This window comes from Canis lupus, chromosome 11 (genome assembly GCF_011100685.1).
Source record: "Canis lupus familiaris isolate Mischka breed German Shepherd chromosome 11, alternate assembly UU_Cfam_GSD_1.0, whole genome shotgun sequence".
NCBI classification, from domain to species: domain Eukaryota; kingdom Metazoa; phylum Chordata; class Mammalia; order Carnivora; family Canidae; genus Canis; species Canis lupus.
In genome coordinates this window covers 58,538,166-58,549,566 of record NC_049232.1, presented here as the reverse complement: position 1 = coordinate 58,549,566, position 11,401 = coordinate 58,538,166, and positions in this window count along the sequence as shown.

The window sequence follows — 11,401 nt, the reverse complement described above, 5'->3', positions numbered from 1 at the left end:
ATATAGGCACAATAAAAAGAAAAAAAAAAAGAAAAAAAAAGAAAAAACACCTTTCCTTGTGATGACTTTCTTTTTTACTTTCGCTGAACTATTAACTGAAACACCCCACTCTGCAGAAACACAATCCCATATTTGAAACAGAAAAAGCTTTGAAGAGATTAGAATCACATCTTTCACTTTGCCAATCGACACCAGGGGAAGAAAACCGGTTTAGCCAAATTAACTTCTGTCACACTTAAACATGAATCCTCACTCTAAAGCAGAGACACACATTAAAATTCAGAATTACATCTCATACATCAGGAAGGTGTGTTGCAAATTTTGCAGGTTGGTTTCAATGCGTGAGAGATAGTTGCAGCGTAAGGCTGGATGCATTTGGCTGCAAATAGAATCCAGTCTCCCAGGGCCTCAAGCAATAATGATATTTGATTTTCTCACCCTAGAAAGCAGTCTGGAGAAGGCAGACTCAGTAGTGCATTGGCAGACTCATTCAGGATCCAGATTGTCTCCCCTTGTCCGCCATCTTTTGCTCATGGCTACTACAGCTTCAAATAGTAAGTCCTCACACGGCTACATTCAAAGAGGGATGAGACTGGGGTATAAAGAAACTTTCTCCTTGTCAAGTTCTGTGTTTCTCTTCCAGGAAGAACAATTTCAGGAAGTCTCCCTGAGACCTCTCCTTTTGTTTCATTGGCCAGATATGGGCCAGATCCTCTCTTTGACTAGTCCCAGGCAAAGGGAAATAGGATAAACCCAATCCCAAATCCCTCCCTTGCAGCTTGGATGGGGCCTTATCTTTCTTGACCTCAAGTGCTCTCTACCCACTACCCAAACAGAATGGGGCTTTTGTTAACCAGAAAGATGGATATGGATAGCTGGTGGGCAAAATGGGAACAGTGACTGCCCTGTTTCTGGAGGAAGTAGTCAAGACTTTTAATATTCTTCCTGCTTCTGCTGTTTCATATGATATTTCAAAATCGAAGCAACATGGAAGTTTATTTTATTTAGATTAGATATATTTAACCATATAATCACAGAGTTATGTCATAGGAGCCTTGAAAAAAAGATACCGCTGCAAGATTAATTGTTTTGGGGTGTCAAAAGCTATGAGACGCTTAGCTTGTCAGATTCCTAGAGGCCCATAAGACTTCATTTTCTTCCCAATGTGATAGGGCATCTATCTGAGCTGCTGAACATGAAACATCATGGAGGGCAGCCCGGGTGGCTCAGCAGTTTAGCGCTGCCTTCAGCCCAGGGTGTGACCCTGGAGACCTGGGATCGAGTCCCACATCGGGCTCCCTGTATGGAGCCTGCCTCTCCCTCTGCCTGTGTCTCTGCCTCTCTCTCTCTCTCTCTCTCTCTCTCTTTCTGTGTGTGTGTGTCTCTCTCATGAATAAATAAATAAGAAACAATGAGATCATTGCTGCCAGTTTCAAGGAAGTATAAATATTCAAACTCAAATTGGATAAGGGATTGACCAGTTGACAACTGAAGATCATGCTTTCTGCGTATTGTTTTTTTAAGACTTTGTTTATTCATGAGAGACAGAAAGAGAGAGGCAGAGACACCCGCAGAAGTAGGTTCCCTGCGGTGACCCTGATGCGGGACTCAATCCCAGGACCCCGGGATCACACTCTGAGCTGAAGGCAAGACACTCAACCACTGAGCTACCCAGGAGTCCCGCTTTCTACCTATTGTTGAACTGTTCTGAATTATTGACTCGGGGCACACCAAGAGCTCTTTATCTTTTTTTCCAAATTCACAATTTTGGAAAGTAGTCACATAAATTTTGATGTATAGTATGAACTGTGCTAGAAATTTCGGAAACAGGCAAGTCTTAATATATGTATATTAATGTACAATAATATATACATATAATGTATGTATAATATGTGTGTGTATATATATACATATATATATATACATTAGAAAGTATTTTCCTGTCTGTATTCAGTTTCATGAGAAAACTATGAAATTGAAATCGTGTTTCAATTGAAATCATCGAAATTCTGTTCACCAAGAAAACTCGACATCCCTGGAAGTTTAGAGGTAAATCTGACATGAACTCTAGGGAGATCCTGAAATTTCTAGCAACTTCTTGAGCAGTGTTTGGCAGTTCTTCTTTAACAAAGGAATAAAGACGAATATACGAACTACAATCAGTTCTAGAACTGCAAGCTCTCCCCAACAAAAGATATCCTACCACTCAATTAACACTAGAGACACCTAGTCTCACCAGCCTCTGAATACAAATGAATTTGTGTTAATATTAAATAATACAAAGTTTTCTTTGTTGACACACTTCCCCACCCCTTAAAATCCTCGCTTGAATATTCTCAAAAACCTCCAAAAGGGTACCTTATGTGTATGTGTCACATAGCAATATGCTAGCCACAATTACCACATAGCATCTATCTTGTCTTTCCTCTCCTATTCTGGTGCCACACTGTCTGCAAGGTAACTCTAACGGGCCTTTCTCTTTCCCCTGCTATGGTAGTCTGTGCCAGGGGTACTATTTTTGAATCTTACCAAACTATCAGTCCTGTAGGCCAAGCCAGACTTTGGCACAAGAACAAATGCTAATGTCCCAGTGGCTTGCCATGACAAAGGTTTATTTCTCATTGCCATAAAATCTAATAAAGATCTGGGGAACCCTTTAGGACATGTAGCATGTAGCTACATTTCCATGTAGTAACTCAACAATTCAGGCTCAGAGAAGTTTCACAGTTCCGTAGCTGCCCCATCAGGAGCAGGAAACCTCCCTGGTCAACCAAGCAAGCTTAAAGAAAAGTAAAGAAAAGGCTTACTGGTTACTCACCAGCTCTTCGTATCAGACTACAAATGTCCAGAGCCATGGCCCCAGTCAACTGCAAGACAGCTGAAAAGTACAGAGAGGTCCTCTGTATATATGAAAGAGGAGAAGAACCGTAGTGAAACAGTTTCTGGAGAATAAGTAGTAATACCCACTTTACAGATCAGCGCTGGGTTCTGGAAGAAAGTGGAAACAATGGTCCTCTCTCCAGTTCTTTTTTTTTTTTCTTTTAAGATTTTACTTATTTATGTATTTATTTAGAGAAAGGGAGAGAGAGTGCAAGTAGGGAGAGGGGCAGAGGCAGAGAGAGAAAGAAGCTCAAGCAGACTCCCCACTTAGCATGGAGCCCTATCTCGACCCTGTAATCAGGACCTGAGCTGTAATCAAGAGTTGGACATTCAACCGACTTAGCCCCCCTCAAATCAGTAGTGCTTATAGTTTAGAGTCCCAAAAACTTTCTCATGAGTAAACTCCATTGTTTAATCCATTGTTTTCTCTTTATTAGGAGCTTCAGTACAGTCCAAGAATGGGGGCACAGTCCTGTGCCATCTCCCTCACTCTCTCTTTTTCATGACAAATCCACATACACCCCTTTTTTTCTAATCCTCCGTCAGACAATGTCTGACTTGTTCACTGCTGGATCATAAAATCTCTCTCTACCCAGAGAGGAAGCTCAAAGGGAGCCTGTTACCACTTTCTATTTACCTTCTGAATTTCTGGCACTTCGACCCTCGTTGCAGTCCTTCTATCTTGGACACCATTTTTGCCTCTTTTTTGGGCTCCCTTTGGATTGGGACCTTGTTTAGGATTAACTAGGGGAGTGTGAGAGTCTCAGTTGAGTGGCTGAAGTCCTAGTACTCAGACAACTTCAGGGATCCCTAATGATGGAATGTGCACATGAGAACAACCAAATGGAAAATAAAATATCTTTTTATTAACTGATAAGTAAGCACCCAATTGTCTGCCAGTGCAGACCTCTTTGTTAAGCCAAATTAGATTATGCTATTTAGGCCTGGAATCTCAGGAAGGCCTGCATGACTTTTATCACTCAAGAGTGATGGAAAGATCTGGAACAGACCACATACAATTGATGCAAAAATACTTAGGTAGAAGGGCAAATGTCCAGGCCCTGACCCAGTGCACTGCAGCAAGGGGACTGTTTGCAAAAGAAGAAACATCAGCTCAGAGACTCCACCCTCTACTAGAATGTAGTTTGGTAATCGCCCTGTGCTTTGAGTGCTTGAGCAATTCCTCCTCCATCTGGAAGGACCTGGACAGAAGGTGGTAAGAAGAGTGGACAGAAGGTGTGGGAACAGCAGAAATGCCTCGTCCCCTACAGGCCAATGAGGAAAAGGGAGGAGAGCTGGGTGCAGATTCTCCATCTCCTCTTCACCTCTTCCATCCCTAGCTCTTTACCCTGCTTCATCTTGAGTGCCATCTTCACTTTCCTCTTTGCCCAAACCCTTCAGTTCTTTACACTGGGCCACACCCATTTCACTTCATGACAGATCGTCTCCAGAACCCCGGTCTAGGCAGTGTCCTCACTCTTCCACACCTATTTGTTAGACAAATGCAAACTGTAGGCTTATTACTGCATTTTTGTACAAAGTCCTTTAAAAAAAAATACGAGACTTACTACGGGTTGACACTGGTATATGGATACACTCTTTTGCCTATCTGTGCATTTCTGATCAAGAGGCCCACTATGAAAGTTCTTGAGAGGGACGCCTGGGTGGCTCAGGGGTTGTAGCATCTGCCTTCAGCTCAGGGCGTGATCCTGGTGTTCCGGAATTGAGTACCTTATCGGGCTCCTGCAGGGAGCCTGCTTGCTTTTCCCTCTGCCTCTCTCTCTCTCTGTGTCTCTCATGAATAAATAAATAAATCTTTAAAAAGAAAAGAAAAGAAAAAGTTCTTGGGAGCCTTACCACAAGGAACAACCTGCAGCTAGATTCTGCTGCTGAGCTAAGTTTGTCATCTCCTTAATGTGTTTGCTGTGAAATCACAAAACGTTCTTCCATAATCATAATTTAGAAAGTAATTTTGGGGGGAAAAAAGACTGTGAGAGCTCGGCTATGATAGAGGCAGTGTGAAAGGAAAGACTTTGGGTGGGGCAGAGTTAATATTTCCCTACCTGGCTTCTTTGTCTCAACCTCTCTAACTGTTTCTCAATTATATGTCATTGTTTCCTCCATCCACCTTCGTTTCTGCCAGCCTGGGTAAGCATGAAGAGTCTTCGTCTATGCAGTAAGCTCCAGCCTACCTAGATAGCTGTTAGTTTACGTGGATCTTATTTCCGACTAATGGTGCTGTTTATCTAACAGCTCTGTCAACAAAATTTTAAAATAGAAAAATAGAGAGCAAAATACCTCAAAGTATTCTCATAACTGCAGAAACTTTACAAGAAAACAAACTCTGAAGCAGTTAAAGGACCAGTAATGTACAGACACTCCACCCAGAAGGTGGCAAATAAGCACATGAAAAGATGCTCAACGTCATTAGTCATTAGGCAAATGGAAATTAAAACCACAATCAGATACCCCCACACATGCATTAAGGTGGCTAAAAAAAATTTTTTTAATGACCATACCAAGTGTTGGTGAGGATGTGGAGCAGCTAGACTGTCATACACAGCTGGTGGGAACATAAAACGGCACACCCACTTTGAAAAACAAGCTGGTAGTTTCTTGAAAAGTTAAACATGGACCTACCATTTGATCAGCTCCAGCTATTCCACTCCTAGGTAATAATCCTAAGGAAAATGAAAACATATGTCTCCATGAAGACTTGTAAATGGATATTTATAGAGCTTTCTTTTTAATAGCTAAAAACGGAAACCCCTCAAATGTGCATTAGCAGCAAGTGAGTAAACATAGAGGGACATCCATCTACTGGAATACTAGTCAGCAACGAAAAGCTTGAACATGGGTGAATCTCAAAGTAATTATGCTGAATGAAAGAATCCAGAGCAAACAAACAAAAGTATGTATTGTATGATACCATTTATGTAAAACTTTAGAAGATAAAAACTAATCCCTATAGGGACAGGAAGCAAATCAGTGTTGCTTGAAGATGGATGGGGTGAGGTAAGGAGGAAGGGTTTATTTATTTATTTATTTATTTATTTATTTATTTATTTATTCATTCATTCATTCATTTATTTTTAAAGTTTTATTTATTTATTCATGAGAGACAAAGCAAGAGGCAGAGACACAGGCAGAGGGAGAGGCAGGCTCCCTGCAGGGAACCTTATATGGGACTCGATCCCAGGACCCCAGGATCACGACCTGAGCCAAAGGCAGATGCTCATGCTCAACCACTGAGCAACCTGGGTGCTCCTGGAGAAAGGGTTTATAAAGGGACATGAAGAAACTTTTAGGTATGGTGGGTATATTTAATATCTTGATTGCAGTCCTGGTTTCATGGGTGTCTACATGTCAAAACATCAAAGTTGCACTTTACAAATCTGCAGCTTATTATGTCAATTATATTTCAGTAAAATTGTTGTTTAGAAAAGACTCACATAGTGGTTTTTGCACCAAAGATGAAAGAGCTGGCTTGCAACTTTTCATTAAGTTTCAAAGTCCTCTTGAAAAGCTCTTTTCGGGCAGCCCCGGTGGCCCAGTGGTTTAGTGCCGCCTTCAGCCCAGGGTGTGACCCTGGAGACCCGGGATCAAGTCCCATGTCAGGATCCCTGCATGGAGCCTGCTTCTCCCTCTCCCTCTGCCTGTGTCTCTGCCTCTCTCTCTCTCTCTCTCTCTGTATCTCTCATGAATAAATAAAAATCTGAAAAAAAGAAAAGAAAAGAAAAGCTCTTTTCAAGAGTGTAGGTCAGCAGAGAGGAGGGTAAGTGTGCTGGGTTACCTATTACCTCACTGTGCTTTGATCTGTTGGTTTCCTTAGAGCTTCTCTAAAGACTTATGTCAAAAAAAAAAAAAAAAAAAATAGACCAGATTCAGAAAACAATGGAAAAGCCTTTAAAGTTTGCTGAATCATCTGATCTTTAATGCCTACCAGCTATGACACTTCATAAATCTAAAGTTCTATAAATGTGTTATGTAAATGTCCCTTTGATTTGAAGATGCCCTCAATTATAAAGGACACACCATATCTCTAGCTTTTAACAGCTTTTTTGGGGGGGAAAGCAAAAGCAATAAAATGACACTTGTTTTAAGATTCACCCCAATTTCAAAAATATTAGAAAGTATGACTGAGGGCAGCCCAGGTGGCTCAGCGGTTTAGTGCTGCCTTCAGCCCAGGGCGGGATCCTGGAGACCCAGGATCGAGTCCCATGTCAGGCTCCCTGCATGGAGCCTGCTTCTCCTTCTGCCTGTGTCTCTGCCTCTCCCTCTCTCTTTCTCTCTCTCTGCCTCTCATTAATAAATAAATAAAATCTTAAAAAAAAAAGTATGACTGAGGATAGTCTTTGTAGCAGGCAGTCCCAAGGCTGTCAGAAAGGATGCCTAAGGGCCCGCCTTTATATGCTCAAGGTGCCCATGTGTAGTCTCAGCCCCGTGGCTAGCCTCAGGCACAGTCTCTCAAAGATGAAGCACACTAAAACCCCAAACTGAGCCAAAGTTTCCTCTTTGCCCAGAACCTGCAGAAGCCCCAATGTTAGGGCTGTAACCAGAGTCTATCTTATTTTTTAAACATGTGAATTGGTTACACTTATGCAAATTGGATCACGAATCATCATGAAAATGCAAATCAAAACTGCTGTATCACCTCACACCTATTAAATAGATATTATCGGAAAGACAAGAGATCACAAATGTTGGCAAGATGTGCAGAAAAGGGAGCCCTTGTGGGCAGCCCCGGTGGCTCAGAGGTTTGATGCTGCCTTCGGCCCAAGGCCTAATCCTGGAGACCTGGAGTCGAGTCCCACGTCGGGCTCCCTGCGTGGAGACTGCTTCTCCCTCTGCCTGTGTCTCTGCCTCTCTCTCTCTCTGTGTCTCTCATGAATAAATAAATAAAATATTGTTTTTTAAAAAAAGGGAACCCTTGTACACTGCTGGTGGAAATGTAAATTGGTACAGCCACAATGGAAAACAGAACAGAGATTTCGTTAAAAAATTAAAAATAGAACTACCATATCATGCAGCAATTTCACTTCTGGGTAACATCCAAAAGAAATGAGATCAGAATCTAAAAGCAATATCTCTCTACTCCTGTAGCCATTGCAGCATTATTTACAATACCCAAGAATGGAAACAATCTAAATGTCCATCAACAGATGAATGGATGAAGAAAATGTGTTGTACACATGCTATGGAATATTAGTCAGCCTTAAAAAAGAAGGAAGGGCCAATTATTGACAACATGGATAACTGATGGAGCAGCCCGGGTGGCTCAGCGGTTTAGCGCCGCCTTCGGCCCAGGGCCTGACCCTGGAGACCCGGGATCGAGTCCCACATCAGGCTCCCCACATGGAGCCTGCTTCTCCCTCTGCCTGTGTCTCTGCCTCTCTCTCTCTCTCTCTCTCTCTGTCTTTCATGAATAAATAAATAAATAAATCTTAAAAAAAAAAAAAAAACCATGGATGAACTGAGAAGATGTAGAACAAGTTTAACACAGATAAATACTACACTGTACCACCTATATGAGGAATCTAAAATAGTCAAACTCATTGAACAGAGAGTAGAATGGTGGCTCCTAGCATCTGGGGGCTGAGGAAGGGGGAAACTGAAAGGTATTCATTAAATGGTAAAGGGTCAGTTAGCACTGAGCCTATAGCAATTATACACTTTAAAATTTGATAAGATTTTTTTAAGATTTAATTTTTTCATTCATGAGACACACAAAAGGAGGCAGAGACATAGGCAAAGGGAGAAGCAGGCTTCCTATGGTGAAGGACTCCGGGATCACACCCAAGCCGAAGGCAGACGCTCAACCACTGAGTCACCCAGACGCCTCAAAACTTGATAAGATCTTGTGTTAAATCTTCTGCTAAACCTTTGCTAATATCTTGTGTTAATTGTTATCATACACAAAAAGTAATAATAATAAAAGAAGATGGGAGGGAACTTGTGGAGGTGATGAATATGACTGGTATATATTGTGTGGTTTCATGAGAATATGCTTATCCTTAAACTCATCAAGTGGTATATATTAAGTAAGTACAGCTTTTGCATGTCAATAAATAAATAAACAAAAGTTAAATGAAGAAAAATTGTTCCTATCTCCCTTGATTGGGATGTCATACAAACTGAGAGACCCCATTTTAACTTTCCATGTGAGACAATCAGAGACTATTTTAGGCTTCCTTATGTAAGAGTATGCAAATGGAAACATTGACAGATTATAAAAATATACATGATGAAAAGAAGGGAATCAATCTAGGATCTTCCTATAACATATAGTTGCTGCAAAGAAATAAATTCTAGAAAGTTTCTGAATCACATTTTTGCCAAGTTCTCAACAGAACTTTGAATCAACAAACCATGTAGTCATGAAATGATCATGAAAACATGAATACAAAATAAAATGAAAATATCTAAATCTATCTGTTAGTTGTGGTAAATGATAAGTATGTCTGGGTCCCAAATTTCTAAACCCTGTCCTGCCACCCCCTTTCAGTATCTTGGCAAAGGCCACCCCCTTAGAGTATGTGCACAAACGCCAGTTATGGGAAAATCATTTCCAAATCCTGCTGTCGTCTATCTTTTTAGGTTGGGCTAGGAAATAGGACTTGCACCTAGATGAGTCATACTCCTGCCTGGGGGACTTCACCCTGGTTCTTGCTTTGTCTTCCAAGTGAAGGAAGCAAATTTTTCGAGTGGGAGGAGGACTCAGACTCTCCCTACATTACCAGCTGCGAGGAGGAGCAAGGAGGGAAGCAACTCAATAGGAAACATCTAAAACGACCAAGACGCACCAGAGCATTTATCTTAACCCGGTTCTGAAGCCATCTCATCCTTACTAGAAATAAAGGGTTTCTCAGATCTTAGACAAAGACCATGAGCTCCCCCTAGAGGATAGAGCCCGTGGCCTGCACTTCCCCATTCTGGGCTCCCCAAGGGCTTATTACCAGGGATTTTATTTCCCTTCTCAAGAAAAGCCATTGGAGACTTCCTTACTGCTTTGAGCACACCTCTGTCACAGTATTTATCACATGGCAGTGTTTATTACAGCCCTTCTCTCTCCTGCAGGTCTGAGCCCAGAAGGAAACCACCAAAAGTTTGTCATCTCCAAAAATGTCACTTTGACGTCAAGATTATTTTGAGTTAGAGGCACCTAAAAGACAGCAGATGTAAAACACTCTGAACGTCCTTTTTATTCCTGAAAGTCCTGTGTGAAAGATGCCTCCCCTACTACAGAAGGAAAGACAAATTCTGATCACTAGGGACGGGAGACCAGGCTGAGAAAAATCTGTCCAAACCCACCTTGTTAAACTAACCCTTCCAGCTCAATCACTTCTCCACCATTAACAATCCTAACTTCCCTTCATCTTTTCATATTTCCACAATTTACTACTTTTGTTCAATTTAACGTAAAAACGTTCAGCTCTACCTGCGTCTCTGGGTCTTCATTTTCCTGTGGGGCCTCCCATGTACATGTGAAAATCTGTTCGCTTTTCTCCTGTTAACCTGTTTTATGTTGATTCAATTCTCAGGCCCAGCTGAGGAGACCCTACAAAGGGAGAGATGAAGTTTCACCTTCCCTATAGCCCCTTGAGGGAAGCACCTGTCCTGAGGTCTTCTCCATCCCTTGTAACAGTGCCTGGAACACAGTCGGCCCTCAGCGATGATACTGGTTGGAGGAATGGAAGCATCTGTAAGGAACAAAAATCTGTTGGACTGCATTCCTATTTTGCGACATTCATATTTTCCTTTTCTGTTCTTTTACTTCTGTGACATAATTAGCATTTATGCAATATTTCATTTAATTCTTACAGTTCTGTTGGGGGGCATATATCTGCACCTGCCTTGACTAGATAAGTAAACTGACATTCATACTGGTGAATGAGTTGCTTAAGGCCGCGGACTCAGTCAGTTTGCCTCTGGCCTTGTCATGGCCCAAGGATGACACTCACTCAGAAGGCAGCAAGCCACGGAGACTCTGAGGTGCATTCCTCAGCAGGCAGTCCACAAACCACAAGAGGTCTCTAGGGGATCAAAGACTACAGCTTCTCTCAGCACGACCTGTGGGGCTAAACACGCTAATTTTTATTGGCCGAGGCAGGAATCATAGGGACTGAGTGATCTGAGAAGATACTAGAATTTTGGATTTACTGTAGACATTGATTTCCTGCAAGATGTAAAGGAAAACATTTATTTTGCCGATCATTCCACCAGCCGTTGTTTTAGGAATTATCTTGCAATCATAGAAGAGTCTGTTCCAGAGAGGTGTCTGGGACAGCTCTGGAGGAAAGTTGGACTGCGAAGTTTGATGGTGAGAGACTCTGGATTACTAATGGGGCATAAGAACAAAAGGGTTTTGTTTGTTTGTTTTTTATCCCTGAAGTAATATTCAGGGATACAAAAGTAATGAATAATTTTATAATCTTCTTTATATCAGCAATTTAAAAATGACCAGATTTTGACAATATTCAACATCTGTCCTTCTTTTCTGAAAAGTGAAAGATTTAAAATA